General features: G+C 42.7%; 1 non-coding gene across 1 annotated transcript; it reads right to left on the bottom strand.

The window, feature by feature from the left end:
* Positions 1 to 13,146: 13,146 nt before the first annotated feature.
* On the bottom strand, positions 13,147 to 13,253 carry LOC131241600 (small nucleolar RNA R71). The gene has a single exon (XR_009169161.1). It is a non-coding gene; the product is annotated as a small nucleolar RNA R71 (small nucleolar RNA).
* Between the last annotated feature and the right edge of the window lie 5,002 nt (positions 13,254 to 18,255).

Genomic DNA, 18,255 nt, shown 5'->3' with positions numbered 1-18,255 from the left:
GAGTGGCCTACGTAAACATCGTTTCATACATTATAGTGAAATCACACCTTATATCGGTCCACACATTCATCGCATTGGGCCTCACCCATGGACCTCATGTTTACCACCATGGGCTGCAATACATGGGACCGATATACATCACTATGGGCTGCATCACATGGTCAGAAATACATCATAGCGGGCCTTACCAAACGGGCTAGAAATACATCATAACGGGCCTCATCATATGGGTCAAAAGTATATCACATTGGGGCTCACTCGTGGGCCTTAAATACATAACAGGTGGGCCCAACACATGGGCCCCAAATACACAGCATGTGGGCTATATCAATGGGCCGCACTAATGGGCCAACATACATCAAATGGGCTAGACCAATGGGCCAATACATCAAGTGAGCCGCATCAATAGGCCTCATTTCATCACATCGGGCCTCGCCCTCTAGGCCTTAAATACGTACATCACGTGGGGGTCACATGAATGGATGGTGTGAATATACAACATATACATCACAGTGGGTCGTATCATTTGGCCGCACCAATGGGCCTCATATACAAGTGGGCCGCATCAATAAAACACATACATCATGGTAGGCCCACTGTCCCATGCTGGATGGTGCGCCAGATACATCGCCAAGATGGGCCCCATGTCCAAGGATGGACGATGTGGATACAATAAATACATCAAGGTGTGGCCCACGTCAAAATGGATGGACGAAGTAGATACAACACGTACATTATGTAGGGGCTACATGAATGGACAGCGTGAATATACAATATGTATATCACGGTGGGTCCCACTATGATGTGGGTGAGAGCTTGAACTACATCTAAAATTATTTCAATAGTTACAAGTGCAGCATGTGTATCATTATACACTATCATAGGGGTACATGGCTCACTAATGTGATCAGCACGGTCCAAACATTGCCCAAGTAAATCGGCATCATCCAAACATTGTCCATGTAAACCAGCACCATCCAAACATTGCCTAGGTGCATAAGCACTATCCGAGCATTGTCCAGCAACGTCTAAACACTCTGGACGGTGTGGATACGAAACATACATCAAGGCGGGGTCCGCAGTACCGCCCAAACACTATCCGGCACCGTCCAAGCATTTTGGATGGTAGGGTTGAAACAAATACATTAGGTGCGTCCAACAGCACCAGCACTGTCCTATACAAAGACGGTGCAGATAAAATCTATATGCATCTAGGTGGGTCTCATCCTATCTGAATGAAGGACGGCTAGGATATACATCACATGCATCATGGTTGGTCACATACCTCATGGTAAGGTCCACATGTGTGGCCCACCAGATAGATGGACGGTTGGATATAACATAGACATGGTGGGGCCTACTGGCCGTCCAGCGACTGCCTGGACAGCATTGATAAAACACATACATGTGGTGTCCACCGTCCACTGCCGTGGATGGTCCGAATAAAATACATACATCATTGTGGGTCCCACGTGGGGCCCATCATAACGTTTATTTTCCATCCAATCTATTGATAAGGTTGCACGGACCTTGATGAATAGGAAAAACAAATTTCATATTAATTCAAAACTTCTATAGCACCCAAAAAGGGTTCAATGGCAGCCGTTCAATCACCACTATTTCCTATGATGTGGACCATCTGAGTCCTAGATTGGGTTGATTTTTTTGAAGGGGGCCCACTTCAGGAAAGGGCCCACCGAATGAACAGTGTGGATGAGAAAGATACATCATGGTGGGGCCTAGGGCTGGGACCGTGGGTCCCTGCTATCCGCCCGCCTACAAGCCGCAGGAGCTGCCAACGTGCCTCTGGCAGTAGCAGTGTCTGTTGCGTATATGTTTGTTTATTTTTTTTGAAAAAAACATGATTTTCTGGGGTTTTTCCTATGTGGGGCCCGCATCGAAAGAATCCACCCCGTCCATTGCTTCCCCTAGCCCAAGACAAGCAAAACAAGCCCAATATTCAATATATTTTGGGTGTGAAAACATCGTGTGGGTTTTTAACAGTGACAGCCACTGTTTTTTATGCTATGGCCTGTTAAAAAGTCAGATTGGCCCCATTTTTTGGCTCAACGCCTAAAATGGTCTGGAAAAAGGGATGAACAGTGTAGATTGGGTTCATACATCAGGGTGGGCCTGCATGGGTAGCCATTCCCAAAAGCTTTCAACAAAAGCTAATATTTTGTGTTTTCATTTGACGTCTAGTGTCCCTGGACGGTGGGCGGTTTGGGCAAACCACGAACATAAGGTGAGCCCTGCTTAGGTGGGCCACCAAATGATGGATTGTGTGAATACAACACATATATAAAGTGGAACCCACTCACAACTGGCTTGGGATCAAATACATGCTTCATAGTGGGGTCCATCCGGGTGACCACACAGCCACATTATCACACAAAATGATATAGAGAGGGAGAGAGAGAGGGAGAGAAAGAAGCACCCACCTTTGATCATAGACTCTTCCTTCTACCACCAACATGATCTAGGGCTCCAAGGGGATGATTTCAATGGTCGAGATGTTCTTAAGATGGTGGAGATAGGAGGTGGGAGTGGGCCACACATGGCTTCTCATGGGGGGTTGAGACGTGGGTTGCTTGTTTTGGAGAATGAGAGAAATGAGAGAGAGGTGTAAGAGAGAGAGAGGGGGAGGTGATGTGAGTGATGGAGTGATGGGGAGGGGGATGGTGAGTGACAGGTGAATGTACTTAGTTAAAAGAGAGAGTTGACTTTAAGAGAGGGGTGGTTGTACTTGACATTGATTGGAGTGATGTAATGTGTCCTAGAGATTCCCTCGGTGTTTGTAACATGCAGCTTTTTCCTTGAACTGAACGCAGGCCCACATCTCCTGACCCGGGTATCACCTCGGCGAGCAAGATGCGGCGTCGGAACCGCAGCAACGGCACGGTCGCAAGGGTACAAGTCTTGGGTTGAGCCGACTCTGGAATATGATACATGACTCAGGATCACGCGCTAATTCCAATAACAGATTGTAGGTTGCCAGAATTCTACTAGGAGGACTGTGGAGGCCTATGGAACGATACTGGCTAGGATGCATGTCTTACAACTCTCCCCTCTAAATAAAAATTTTATCCTCGAAATTTATAGAACAAACAAGGGAAAAGGAAACATCATGAAGTATATGTGCAAAGGCTCAATCAATCTAAAAAAGAATGAAGATAGCACTATCTAATCTCAACCTCGCCCTCCCAAGACGCATCATCAACACTATGGTGACCCTACTAATCTCCGGATCCCAGATCAGAGATGATCGAAATAGGAATAATATGCAGCCTCATAATCTCAACGGTAGGGAGCTATATCAGAAAATCTCTAAGTTTTCTGAAGATGGGGATCTAACCATTCTAAGTTCTCTACAATCATAGAGTATAGGGTATCTATCAGCGGATATGTGATGTTATCCTCAGGTATTCCCAAGTTATGCTCTGATACCAACTTCTGTCATGCCCCAAACCCAGAAATCGGATTCACAGGAATTCCGATCACCAAATCCTGTGCCGACAGCCTCCGTAGTACCCCATTCTCGGCTCTCAATGCCCATATGCCAGGTTCCGATCCTGGGATCCTACAAGGAGGATATTCCAATGTACATTTATCTCATGAGAAGCATAACCACAAGTTTACCCAAATCACAAAAGCAACATCATCATCATATATCCACTAATATAAATTTTGAATAAAATGCTGAAAGGAAAATGCATAAAAATCAAGGCTCTAGAAGACAGCTGCATACTTTAAGCTTAACGTCGCTGCTGTAACTTAACATCACCTGCACGCATCTATCGTGCATAAGCTTATATAAAAGCTTAGAGGGTGGTGTAAGTGTGTGCACAAAGTAAATGTCAAGTATTCAATGCAATGTCATAATCATATAATGTCAAAATAGGCGCAAGGTCATGAATCATATGTTATTAGAGTAAGCGAAAATACTTACAAGTCCATGAGTTAAACAATATCAGAATGTGCGATATAGATCAATTATACAAATGAGGAACAATATCAGAATACGCGATATAGATCAACTATACAAACAAGAAACAATATTAGAATACGCGATACAGATCAACTATACAACGAGGAACAATATCAGATTACGTAATACAGATCAACTATACAAATGAGGAGCCATAAAGAGTCAAATCTCATTTGCTATATCTAAACCATATAAATGCAGAAACACAGGTAACCCAAAATGTCATATGCCGCGAATGTAATGCAATATGCGGTGCAAATGGAATGACCATACTGAAGTGTGAAGTCGGGATGATAGTACGTAGTATCGCAGGCTATGGGGTCCATCACAAGGGACTTCTATCCAAACCAGTCTCATACCTAAATTTGGATAGTCAGACTCAATGTGGTAAACTCCTGATCTCAGGTTAGTTGCACACCACAACCGAAATTCTGGCCATTGCGAAGGTATACGTAACAAATAGTTGTGCACCACCAACTTGAGTGGATAGTGAATGAATGAATGAATGAGTATGCAACTCCTACTCAATAAGTCCACACATCAGTATTGTTCATCTCTGGGATCATCACTGGGGTTTAGTACACTCTAAATGGCACTACCGCTCTCCCAGCCGCATAGTCCAAGTGAGCGTAAGAAACCTCACTATCCGCCTGGCCAATAGTCTGCTAATACTTATTCGGCACGATGATAGCGGACCCATTCATGAGCTGGTCAAACTCAATCTAGCAATGCCCCTGTGCTCGGGCGATTAAGGCCACACCCCCTCCCAACTAACCACAACACAGTGAGAGACGCGTCCTCCTAGTATTCGGCACTCGAGCGCTCATGTATCCACTCGGTCTCGACGTTGAGGCGTCCTTTGGTACCAAGAGGGTTTATAGATTTTCACCCAGGGCCATCTATAACAGCCTGATGCTAGTAATAGATTTCTGGTGTCCTATCTAGCCATCAACGATATGCCTGTGGAGGCTACGGCCCTGATGTCGCTAGGGCGTACAGTAATCACAATGCAAGATGCATGAGTCATACAATCCAGTCATGCATCAATCCTGTGCATATCGTGCACTCATGTGAGATAACCTTCGCCTATCTAGGAGTCTCATAACAACCTGCCCAATGTCATATGCAATGGTCAACCACATCTCATAACAAACATGCAGATGATGTGTATGGGCATGTATCATGCAGATGATGTGTACATCATGATACTCAAGAATCGGCCTCAATAATAGGAATCGGCCGAATAAGGCCTAAGGGAAGGTCACAATGTATACATTAAACCATCATTGTTTATCAATGTGTCCATTTAACCAACATCGCTCCCAAGGAGTGGCCTACGTAAACATCGTTTCATGCATTATAGTGAAATCACACCTTACATCGGTCCACACATTCATCGCATTAGGCCTCACCCATGGACCTCATGTACACCACCATGGGCCGCAATATATGGGCCCTATATACATCACTATGGGCTGCATCACATGGTCAGAAATACATCATAGCGGGTTGACCAAATGGGCTGGAAATACATCATAACGGGCCTCATCATATGGGTCGAAAGTATATCACATTGGGCCTCACTCATGGGCCTTAAATACATAACAGGTGGGCCCAACACAAGGGCCCCAAATACACAGCATGTGGGCTACATCAATGGGCTGCAGTAATGGCCTCGTACACATCAATGGGCCACAGCAATAGGCCTCATGCATATCAAGTGGGCCACACCGAACTATGAGTGGAGACAATGATTTCCACCATAAAAAAATCCCTAGGCCCACCATAACATTCATTTATCATCTAATCTGATCATAAGGTCACACGGACCCGAATTAAGAGGGAAAACAAATTTCTTGTTGATCCAGAATTCGGGATTTCAATGGTAGGCGTTCAATGCTCACGGTGTCGTGTGGTCCACTTGATAAATAGATTTGCCTTATTTATACTCTCGAGCCTTAAAATGGCTTTTTAAAAAGGGTTAGACGGCTTGGGATGCAACACATGCATCATGGTGGGCCCCACCGTCCAAACAGTGGATGATGAGGATATATACATCAGGCTGCACCCCCATGCTACGCCCATGCTGCACGGGCGTATCCGTGTACAGGGGCAGGCGGGGTAGATAAAACACTTACTTCATGGTGGGGTCCACACGTGTGGCCCACCATAACGTGTATCTGCCATCCAAGCCATTGATGGGGTCCCACAGACCTAGCTGAATAGGAAAAACAATTTTCATATTGATTAAAACTTCTATGGACCCAAAAAAAATGGATTTTAATGGCAGCCACTCAATCCCACTATTTCCTACGGTGTGGGCCAACTGAGCTTTATATTAGGCTGATTTTTGGAGTGGGTCCACTTCAGGGAGTAGCCCACCCAATGAACGGGTTAGATGACAGATATACATCATGGTGGGGCCCACAGCAGGGGTCGTGGGTTGCTGCCGTCCGCCCGTCCACCCGCAGCAGGTGCTGCCTGCGCCTCTGACACAGCAGCGTCGGCTGCTGTGTTATGTTTTTTTCCAGTTTTCCTGTGGTTTTTCACAGGTGGGGTCCACATCTTGAGAATTCACTCCGTCCAATGGCCCTCCATGGCTCAAGACAAGCAAAACAAGCCCAATATTGAGCATATTTCAGCGTATAGAAACATTGGAGGGTGTTTCAACGAAAAATACGTTGTTTACTATGCTATGGCCGACTGAAAGTCAGATTGGCCCCATTTTTCGGCTCAACGCCTAAAATAATCTGGAGAATGAAATGGATGGCTTGGATTAGAACTATTCATTTAGGTCGGGCCTACACTCATGGTCCACACAAAAGCTTGTTGAATCAAGCTTATCTTTGGTTCACTTCACTTCCAGCGTCTCTGGACACTGGACGACTTGGCCATGACATAAGCATTCAAGGTGGGCCTTGCTCAGGTGAGCCACCGATGCACAGATGGTGTGGATACAACACATATAAGTGGGCCCCCACCTATGGATCACTTGGATCAAACACATGCCTTATGGCGGGGTCCATCCGAGTGGGCCACACGGCCACATCATCACATGAAAAGAAATGAAAAAGAAAAGGAGAGAGAGAGAGAAAGAGAGAGTGGGACACGCGTAATGGAGGGCTCTGCCACTATGAGCCCTCCCTTGCACTAAATCATACATCAAGTGGGTCCCATAACATGTGGGCCCAACAAATTAAAGATCAACGGTGGAGATCCCTTCTCCACCAAAATGGAAGGTCTAGATGACCTCTAGCCATGCAAAGAAAATAAACATCATGATGGGGTCCATGGAGAATGGCCCCATCATGGAATGATCATGTGGATCAAGGTGGGCCATCGGCCACACCTAGGGTCCAAAGTGAGATCCATACCATCGATCGGTATGCCTCACTTGGCCCATCATGAAAACAAGAAAAACTAGCTTATAGAAGCACCCACCGTTCGATCTTCTTGATCCCTTTGCTTCCTTTGCTCCTTAGCTTCGATCTTAGTGGAGGAGATGAGGTTTGCATGGTTGAGATGAGAGATGAAAGGGTAGGAAAGGTGGGCCACACTTGTGGCTCTCTTGGAGTAGAAGAGCTTGGACGTATGGAGGTTTTTGGGTTGCTTGGATTGTGATTTGAAAATGAAGGAGAGAGAGAGTTGTAAAGAGAGATGGGTAATGGAGTGAAGGATGTGGTGAGTGATGGGTGTAAGAGCCCTTTTTTGACTTTTGAGGTAATTTGTGTAAGAAAAGTATGGCTTGTGTAAGAAACTTTTGACTTTAGGGGTTGCTTGGGGAAGGGTGAGAGGTGATGTGTACTTGACATGATGGGATTGATTGATTAATTGATTGATGTGACATCTCATAGAGATTCTCTCATAATTCGCACGCGTGGCGTTTTTCTCGCACTGAACGTTGGCCCACATCTCCTGGCTAGAGTATCAGATCGGTGCTCGAGTCGCGGCATTGGAACCGCGGCGACGACGCGGTCAGTAGGGTACAAGTCTCGGGTTGAGTCGACTCCGGTTGACGGCGTGTGAAGCAAGGTCACGCGTAAATGCTGGTTAAGGATCGAAGATTGCCAAAATTCGACCAGAAAGACCTCGGAAGTCTATGGAACGGTACGGTCTAGGATACGAGGTTTACACGGGGTCCTTCCCCTCCATCACCATCTCTCTTGTCTCTCTCTCTCTCTCTCTCTCTCTCTCTCTCTCTCTTTCCATTGTGATGGTGTGGATCCCACCAAAATGCTTTATATCTACCCTGTCCATCAGCATCAGACGGTGTGGCCCACCCTGTTGTAGGTGATGATCCACACCATCCATTGTTGAAATGGATCCAATGCCCTTCTTGTTATATATTATATTTTATATAATATATATGATATATGATATGATATATATTATATATATAATATAAGATATATATTATATATGTATATAAGTGTAGGTGGGCCACGTACATGTGGGACCCACCATGATGCTGTGTCTATCCTAGCTGTCCAGCGTCTCTGGACGCTGGACGTGAGGCAGGGGTAGCTAACATGGAGTGCGTGTATTGACAGGGTGTGTAATTATAAGCTAACAAAGAAAAAAGAAGAGAAGAAAAAGGTGCTTTTGGGGTGGGCCACTTATGCAAGTCCCACCTTGATGCATGTACTTAATCCAAGCCATCCATCCTCTTCCTCAGATCATTTTAGGCGTTGAGCCGAAAAATGAGACTGATCTGGTTTTCTGGCGGGCCATAGTATAGAAAACAGTGTTCCTACCATTGAAACACTCCCTGGTGTTTTTGTACATCAAAAATCATCCAATATTGGACTTAATAGGTTTGTATTGAGCCGTAGGGACCAATGGTCAAAGTGGATTTTGTTGATGTGGGCCCCACCTAGGAAAATCTGTAAAAAAATAGATTTTTTTAAAAAAAGAAAGCAGCAACCGCTGCTGCTGCAGAGCGAACGCAGGCGCTGCCTGCGCCTAGCGGACGGACGAGCTGGCCCTCACGGCCCAGCTGTGGGCCCCACCGTGATGCGTTTCGAACATCAACACCGTGCATTTTAGGTGTCCCCTTTAAATTATGGGATATTCCAAAAATCAGCCGTATACGGAACTCAGGTGGGCCATGCCGTCTAAAATCATGTGAAGACATGCCTAAAACATATAAAATCACTTGGTGGGGCCTACCTGAAATTTGGATGCGGCTGAAACTTGGTCTGAACCCTCAGCCAAGTGGGACACACATAATGGGTAGACTGGATTTGTAAACCACATTACAGTGGGCCGCAGGCCCACCCCTAGGTCCACATGACCTTATAAACAGGTTGAATAACAAGTAAATATTATGGTGCCCCCCTGTTGAGGGTCAAATATTATATATCAGACCCCAGTTATTGCTTGATTTTACGTACATGATAATGCTTAATGTCATATTTTAATTGTGTTTTTATTGCAGGATATAATCAGGAGCGTGGACTGAAAAATAGTATCAAAAGCGTGGATTTGACACTCCGAAGTCACCAGAGCAAGGGACGCACTCCAGAGAACCAAGACTAAAGAATTTACATGCCAGGGATCCGAGGAAATCAAGCCATTCACGTTAAAGAGGCCCGAAATTGGTGAAGAATGCAAGATCACATAGTTCTCGCCATTTGATTGGCTCGAAAATTCATACATGTCCTAAGGACTATAAATTAACCATATACGTCAAATTTTAGCCATTGGATCCTCATGGAAGTGGCTAAACTGATAGATCAGTCCATAAAACCCTGATTTGGGGCCCATCCGCTGTCCGGATACTCTTCAACTTCGGTCCCCACGGTTCAAATGAAATGGGGAACAAGATGGATGGTGTGGATTTCTCATATACATCGAGTAGAGACCCAGTTTACATGGTGCATGTGCATAGCACACATGCACTGGACGTGCACTGGTCAGGCAGCCCGGTCAAAACCAGGCTGACCCAACTCGTCTCCTGCACCAAGATAGCGGACGGACGCTGTCTGTCCGTTCTTTGCTAGTGGGCCCCATCCATCATATATTTTGACAATCAGAGCCGTCCATATGCTCCGGAGGGTGGCCAAAACCGTTGCCTAGCTTTCCTTTTGGTACCATGTACGTACAGACAGGCAAATCACCTTTCAAACCCAAGACGGACTGCAGAACAGAAAACAACGTGGGCCACACCAAATCTAGTTAAAAGCTAGCCATTTCCATTTTGTTTTTCGAGTATAGTTTAATAATAGGTGTGGATTTCTCAACCGACGTCAATCATGGGTCCACCGACTTCCACGGCGCGAATTCGCGGGCTCTGTTTCGCAACAGAGGCTCCGGGTGATCGCTATGGGCCCCACTCATTGTCCATAAAGTCAATCAGAACCGTCCATTCGAATTATAGGAGGGTTTAGACCAAGATCTAGTTGATCTTGGTTTGAAACATGGCGGACAAAAGGTGAAAAACGGATGGACGACAAAACTTTGTTACATGATGAGCCAGATGGGCCGCATCAAAAGATGTCCAAATACCATCCATCTTACCGAAATTTCTCCATGAAGCTGATGAACGAAGTGGATGTCTCACGCAACATTGACCATGGACCCCACCGAGCTCCACAGCGTAAACAGCGTGCGCAAGTTGGTTTCAACATCCGAAACCGACGCTGTTTGGTCGATTATATGATCATGGGCATTGATCATATGGCAGATATGGACCGTCCATCATAAAGATCAGCCAGAAACGTCCCAGGAGACGTTGATTTCACGGACGAAGTGCAAGGAAATCAGGAGTTTTGAGTCCCCGAGTTTAGCTGCATAAAGGAGTTATGCGGCTATTGCTGCGAAAGCCGTTTCAGCACCGACTCCAACACGTTCCTCTTGTACGTGAGAACTCTCAGCCGACTGTATCAACCTATAAGAAAGAGAGAGAAGGAATGTGAGGGGAGCTAAGCTTTGGACGGGCAGTTGGAGGCAGTCGTGGAAGAGACAGACAGAGTATTATTTTTAGAGTTTTTATTTGTTTTTTTTATTATTATTTTTGTGAGATCTAGTCCAATTATGTTGGGCTAAACCTCTTAGCTAGGGCTAAGAAGTGAAGCTTGTGGTGTGATGGGAACGATTCTATGGTTTAGATTCATGTATAGCTTTGATTTATGTTAAACTAAACTGATATTGATTTATTGGTTAATAGGAATAATTCCAATTTTTAATGGTTTGTTGTGACTGAAATTACAATAGATCTGCGATAGCTTTGAGCATGTTCTTAGCATTATAGGATTTATGAATTTAGGAACCCTGTTGTTCACCATTGTCTCTTGGGCATGGTTGAATGACGGAACTCTTCCTAACATTCATACGTCACTCAGATTGGCTGTGAATTGGTTTAATTCTGTTGGTTGCTTTGTCTCATGGGCATGGTTTTGTGATGGAATCCACTTAACTCACACCCGTCTGATCTCTTGAAAACTAGATTAAATAAAGTTAAGAATTGATTTTCAGGCTATATCTTCCAACTGGATGAAGATGGGACTCAAAGTCCAGTTGAGTTCATGAATCGACTGTAGATCTCCCTAATCTCTACAAGTGGATCCTCTAAATCCCTAGTTCCTTTTCCTGAATTCTTTAAGTTTTAGATAATTATTTCATCATTATTCCTCAAATCACACTCGATTTAGATTTCATCTCATTCTAGTTCTAGTTCTAGTTAGCTTCAGATTACGTACAGGTTTCAGTCCCTTGGGATTCGACCTCGGTCTCACCGAGTTTATTACTACATCACAACCCTATACTTGGGGAGTGAACAAGTTTTTAGCGCTGTTGCCGGGGATTGACGGTTACATTTTTCTAAAATTAACTAGTTTTAGAATTAGGTTAGGATTAGGATTTTACTAACTTTAGGTTAAAGGTTTTTATTTTATTTTATTTTTAGAAACTAACCTGTCTTCCTGTTTCGTAGGATCCTGAAATAACTTCTAAACTGGTAATTCCTTCCTAATTTCTCTACTTTTTCTACTTTTAAAATTAGGGTTTGAATTTTAGAAATTTTCTAATTCCAGTATTTTCCTATTTGTAGGAAATAGTTTATTTTTAGAAACTTTCATCTTTTGTTTTTAGAAACTAGGTTAGTTATTTTCCTTTTTAGAAATTAACTTTCTATTTTTGTTTTTTTTAGTAACTTTCTAATTCTAACTCTTTTAGAATCTAATTTTGTTTCCTAATTTTCTACTTATAGAATTTTTGTTTAGAAACTAACTTTCCTATTTTGTAGGCCTTCAAGATAGAAATTTCTAAATTCGGTAAGTTCTTTCTCTACTTTCAATTTTTCAGATCTCTTTTAGTAACTTACTTTCTAGTTTAGGACTTTCCTAATTTATTTTAGAAAATTTCACTTTCTTTTAGGAATTTCTTCTTTTTGGAAACTGGTTTGTTTCTATCTTCATTTTTAAGGATTTTCTAATTCTAGACCTTCTCTTTAGAAACTGACTTGTTTTGTTTTCCTTTGCAGGTGTTATTACTTAGGGCTTTCAATTTGGTAATTTCTTTCCAACTCTCTCTTTCTTTCTAGATTTTCTTTTCCTCTCTTAGGATTAAGTTTCGAATTTGATTGAGGGCTGCGAGTGTTTCATGCCCAAGTGGGCTCGTGACAACACTCGACGTCTCTTGATTGAAGGAGGATTGGTTGAGGGGCTGACTATCCATCGCAGGACTAGACACCACTCGAAATCCCTTGAGTTAATTGAAGTGATGGCTGAAAACCAACCTCTTCTACCCCAACCTAGGGTGGAGGACATTCAGGATGAGAATGAGGTGTATCAAGCACCCTCGCCACGTACTTTACGAGATTATTTATAACCAGCGGGGGTGAGTACGCCCTCATGCATAATTTTTTCTAAAAATACAGGACATATGGACATCAAGCCAGGGATTATCCAACTCCTTCCTAAGTTCCATGGGCTTGAATCTGAAGAACCATATCTACATTTGAAAGAGTTTAATGAGATCAGAGCCACTTTATATTTTCAAAATGTGTCTGAGGACACAATCAGGCTGAGACTCTTTCCTTTTTCCTTAAAAGAGAAGGCTAAGACGTGGTTACATTCACTGCGTCCTAGATCCATTGACACATGGAATATATGCAAAGGGAATTTATAAAGAAATTCTTTCCACATCATAAAACGATTACCCTTAGAAAAGTAATCATGAACTTCACCCAAAAGGAGGATGAAACATTTTACCAATGTTGGGAAAGGTTCAAGGATTTGGTCAGTTCATGCCCACAACATGGCTTTGAAACGTGGCGCATTACAAATTTTTTCTATGATGGACTGACATCTTCCATGCGCCAAATGGTCGAGACGATGTGTAATGGAGAATTCATTAATAAAAATGTTGACGAGGTATGAGATTACCTCGATAGTCTTGCTGAAAAAACACAATCATGGGACTATTACCCAAAGTCGAACACCACGTCTAGGCTGACTCAATTAAAGGAGAAAGGTGGATTGTATCTCTTGAAAGAAGAGGATGATCTCAAGTGTAAAGTGACTACGCTCATAAGGAAAGTTGAGGCCATGGAAGGAAAGAAGGATAAGGTTAATGAAAGTGTTTGCGACATCTGTGATTGCAACATTTATACAACTGAAAATTGTACTACAATACCTGCCTTTCGAGAAGTGTTGAATGAACAATCCAATACCGTAAATAATTATCAAAGACCTTTCAATAGACCAACCTCTAATACGTACAATCCTGGTTGGAAAAATCATCCAAACTTTAGTTGGAGAAATGGACAAACTGCTACCCCTCAAAGTTTCTTCAATCAAAATCCAAATCAGGGGAAACCTCAAGAAGAACCGGTTCAAAATTCCATGCAAGAGCTGACCCATGCAATGCGAGACTTTATGCAAAAGATGGATTCACGTATGACGGTTATAGAAAAGGGGATGCTTCCTGCACAACCGCTCCCCAATCCTAAACCGCAATATGAAACAAGTGATCCCAGCTCTTCAAATCAATTGGGGCACGCTAAATCCATCACCACTCTTAGGAGTGGGAAGATCATTGATAAAACCCTTCCGGTTAGGCCCGAAAAGCCTCAAGAACTAGAAGAGGACAACAATAATGGATCTAGTGAGGCCCCACAAAAATTAGAACCGGAACTTCTAGAAAAGCCAGTTGCTCCATTTCCCCAACGGTTGGTCGCACCAAAACATTACAGTGGGCCCCAGGCCCACCCCCAGGTCCACATGACCTTATAAACAGGTTGAATGACAAGTAAATATTACGGTGGGCCCCCCTGACCGTGTGACCTTATAAACAGTTTGGGTGGCAAATGAACATTCCAGTGGGCCCTAGTTTCCCCTAGTCCATGTGACCTTATGAATAGATTGGATGATAAATAAATATTACAGTGGGCCCTACCTTGGTCCACGTGACCTTATGAACAGTTGGATTGCAAATAAACATTATGTTGGGCCCTAGGTTGGGTGGAAAATAAACATTATGGTGGGTCTTACTTAGAACCCACTTATGTATGTATTGTGTCCACACCTTTCATCAGTGTGGACCTCCACCATGGAGTATGTGATTTATCTATGCCTTCCATCCCTATGGGACCTACCATGATGCATGAGTTTCATCCCAACCGTCCAACCATTTTGGAGATTATTTTCAGGCCATTGTTGAGGCCCATCTTAATGTGTTTGTGGCCCGCCCACTAAGGCCCACTTTGATATATATGAGACCATGGTTTAAGGCCCATTTGACGTATTGGAGGCCCATAGGTCGAGGCCCAATGGGATATACATAAGACCTATTATAATGTGTTTCCACCGTGGTTCTTGTGATGATCTCGATGGCAAGCCGTGCCTTGGAAGCAATGTTGGTTTGACGTCCACATTGTAGGATGATGTTGGTTAAATGTCCACATTATCACTCGCCCTAAGGCCCATTGATAGGCCCATACTTGTAGTGAGTAGGCCGTCTAGGCCCATATTCGTTATGCACAAGCCCATCACCCTATGACATGTTTAGTATGGATTCATGATTCATGATCATATGCATCATATGTATGTCTGATTGACGAGTGACTGATCATAACATATGCCTTTGAGCGGATTGTTTATAAGCTCATTAATAGGCGGAGTTACCTTACATGAGCGCGCGACGCGCACAAGATTGTTGCATGTTTGATAGGATGATTCATGCACTTGCATTTATGTGATCATGATTATTGTATGCCCTAGCAACATCAGGGCCAAAGCCTCCATAGACACATCGTGGGTGACTGGATTGGATACCGAAAATGTTTGGTTCTAACATATGTGTGCCATAGATGTCCTTGGGTGAAAATTCCTAAACTCGATGGTACTAGAGGATGACTCCAACGTCGAGACCGAGTGGATATATGAGCGCACGAGGGCCGAATACCAGGAGGCCATGTCTCCCACTGTGTCGTGGTCGGTTGGAAAGATGTGTGGCCTTACTCGCCCGAGGGTAGGGGGCAATACTAGGCTGAGTTTGACTAGCTTGTGAATGGGTCTACTATCGACTTGCCGGATAGGTATTGGCAGACTATTGGCCAGGCGGATAGTGAGGTTTCTTACGCTCACTTGGACTATGCGATTAGGAAAGCGGCAGTGCCACTTGGAGTGTACTAAACCCCGATGATTATCCAGAATGAGAACTGTACTAATATATGATAAGGATTGACATGCTTGAGTTGCATCTTGCATCGCATGGCCGTGTTATGGCAGATAGCATTCATATCTTGCACCGCATAGCCTTGGTACGACTGATTTTATTCATGTACTTATTACTATGATTCCACATTACTCTGACCTTGCATTCTGAGCACGTTCATATTGCGCGCACACTTACACCACCCTCTAAGCTTTCTATAAGCTTATGCACGATTGATGCGTGCAGGTGACTCCAGGACGTAGTCGTAGCATAGTAGCAGCGGGAGCGTGCAGTCGAGCTTTTGGAGTTTCTGTTATTTGTATTATCTTATATTTCCTTTCAGACATATTGTACTTAAAAGTTTTTGATCATAGTGATTTTGTGATGGTGTTCTTGTGGTTATTGTTCGTGGGTTATGCTTATGGTTATACTCATTACAATTAAATTGATGAATGGAAATCCTCCTTCTAGCATCCCAGGATCGGAACCTGGTGTATGGGTGCCGGGAGCCGAGAATGGGGTTCCACGGGGGCTGTCGACGCCGGATTCGGCGATCGAGAATTTTGTGAGCTCGATTTTCGAGTTCGGGGCGTGACAAGAATGAATAAATAAAAGTGACCATCGATATAAAATAAAAAACCAGAATAAGAAGAAAAAAAAAGAGAATAAGTTCAGAATCAACACTTGATTATTCAATCAATCTTGAGGTGATGAGCATGGCTAACATTATGAAATGATGGTACTTTTATGAAAAGTAAGTTGGAATTCACTAAGTATTGGAAAAACTTGATACATGAACTTATGCTCCTAAGTGATTGATAAAGAACCTATTTGATTAATTGCTCGGGTGATTCGGTTCTAGATTTTCAAAATTTCACTCTCGCTTCTTTGAGTTACATTCATTCATACTTGTTTGTACAAAAGATTGTTTTCAGAAAGAGGTTTAAACATTAAGAATTGAAGATTATGTCACTCATGTTTTGCTCGAGACTAACAAAATGCTGGTTGGGGGGTGTGTTGAGTAGTAAATATTGCATATTTTCCCCAGTTTATATGTTGGTTTTATGAACATGATAATGCTTAATGGATATATTTTATACATGTTTGTATTGCAAGGTAAATCTAAGATCTTAGATTGGAAAAAATGTTAAAAGCATGGATTTGATGCTCAAGAATCACCACGACAAGGGATGAATCTTAGAAGACCAAGATTGAAGATTTCAAGACCCTAAGATTGAAGGAAACTAAGTGGAGAAGGAAAGAAGTCGAAAGTGCAGAAATTCACGGAACCTAAACTTCATTATCTATGTCATCGACCGCCGTTCGATAACATCGAAGCAAGTACTGGATGATATCGAATACGGGTCGATGACATCGAAGAATTACATGAAAATTGAGTTTAGTTGTTAGAAAAATTGGATGCAATTCTCGATGACATCGAAGACAGTTCAATGACATCGAGATTTTTATGAATTTTTAGAGCAACTGGCTGGAACACTCTGGACACATTCTTGATTACTTGAATACCCTTCAATGACATCGAACGATTGTTCGATGACATCGAAGGTATGTTCGATGATATAAATAGTTATGTAGTGCGAAAAGACGCGACTTTCGGATTCAAGTTACCTTCGATGACATCAAAGGCTGTTCGATGACATCGAAGGTGTTACACAAATTGCGTAAATTTGAGACAGTTTTCAAAGACGGTCGGAAAAAGGTTATAAATATGAGTTCTTTGAGGAGTTCTAGGCATAAATTATGTTTTAAGGAGCAGATCCAAAGGGTAGAGCAGCCTTCCAAGAGTTTTTCTTTCTTATTTATTTTTAATGTTTTCTTTAGGAGATTTAGATCCAATCATGTCTATGGTTGGCTAAACCTCTTAGCTATGGCTACGAGGTGAAGCTTATAGTGTGTTAGGATGATTTTCTATCTTTGATTCTTATTTTTCTTCAACCTCATTGATTTCTAGTTTGATTTTAAGGAATATTTTCAGTTTTCTATAATTTATTTTGACTCAAATTACAATACATGCTGTGATGGTTTTAAATATCTTCTTTCCTGTTTTGAGATTGTGAGATTGGTAAATCCTGTTGTTCGTCATCATCTCCCAGGCATGGTAAGATGATGGAAGCCCTTCCAATCATCACAATACTATTTCATCGATGACTAGATCAATGAAAAGTTTAGAAATTTGATTTAATTGCTTTATCTTCCAATTAGATAAGATAAGATTCTAATTCCAATTGTATTTCTTGAATCAAGTAAGGTAGCATCCTAATAGCAATATATGTTATAATGGTCCTAGTTGCGTTGGGATACTTAGACTATTTAATTGCTTGATTCATTCATATGTTAGGTCCAACATAGATTTTATGAGCTATCATGCAAATGATGTGCTATATTGACAAGCTAACCTATATGATAATTAGCCTTTAACTCGCATGGTCTGGGTCATTTACACAAAACAGGCCAGATCAATAATTTCATCAATCAATGATTCTTTTGTCAGGAAATCCTAACCATCCCACAATGATTTGGAAAAAAAAGGACAACTATAAAATTAAGAACAAATCATAAACACTTTGGATGATCCAATCAGTGTAATT

The sequence above is a fragment of the Magnolia sinica genome, chromosome 3 (assembly GCF_029962835.1).
Source record: "Magnolia sinica isolate HGM2019 chromosome 3, MsV1, whole genome shotgun sequence".
NCBI classification, from domain to species: domain Eukaryota; kingdom Viridiplantae; phylum Streptophyta; class Magnoliopsida; order Magnoliales; family Magnoliaceae; genus Magnolia; species Magnolia sinica.
This window is presented reverse-complemented; position numbering and strand designations above follow the sequence as displayed.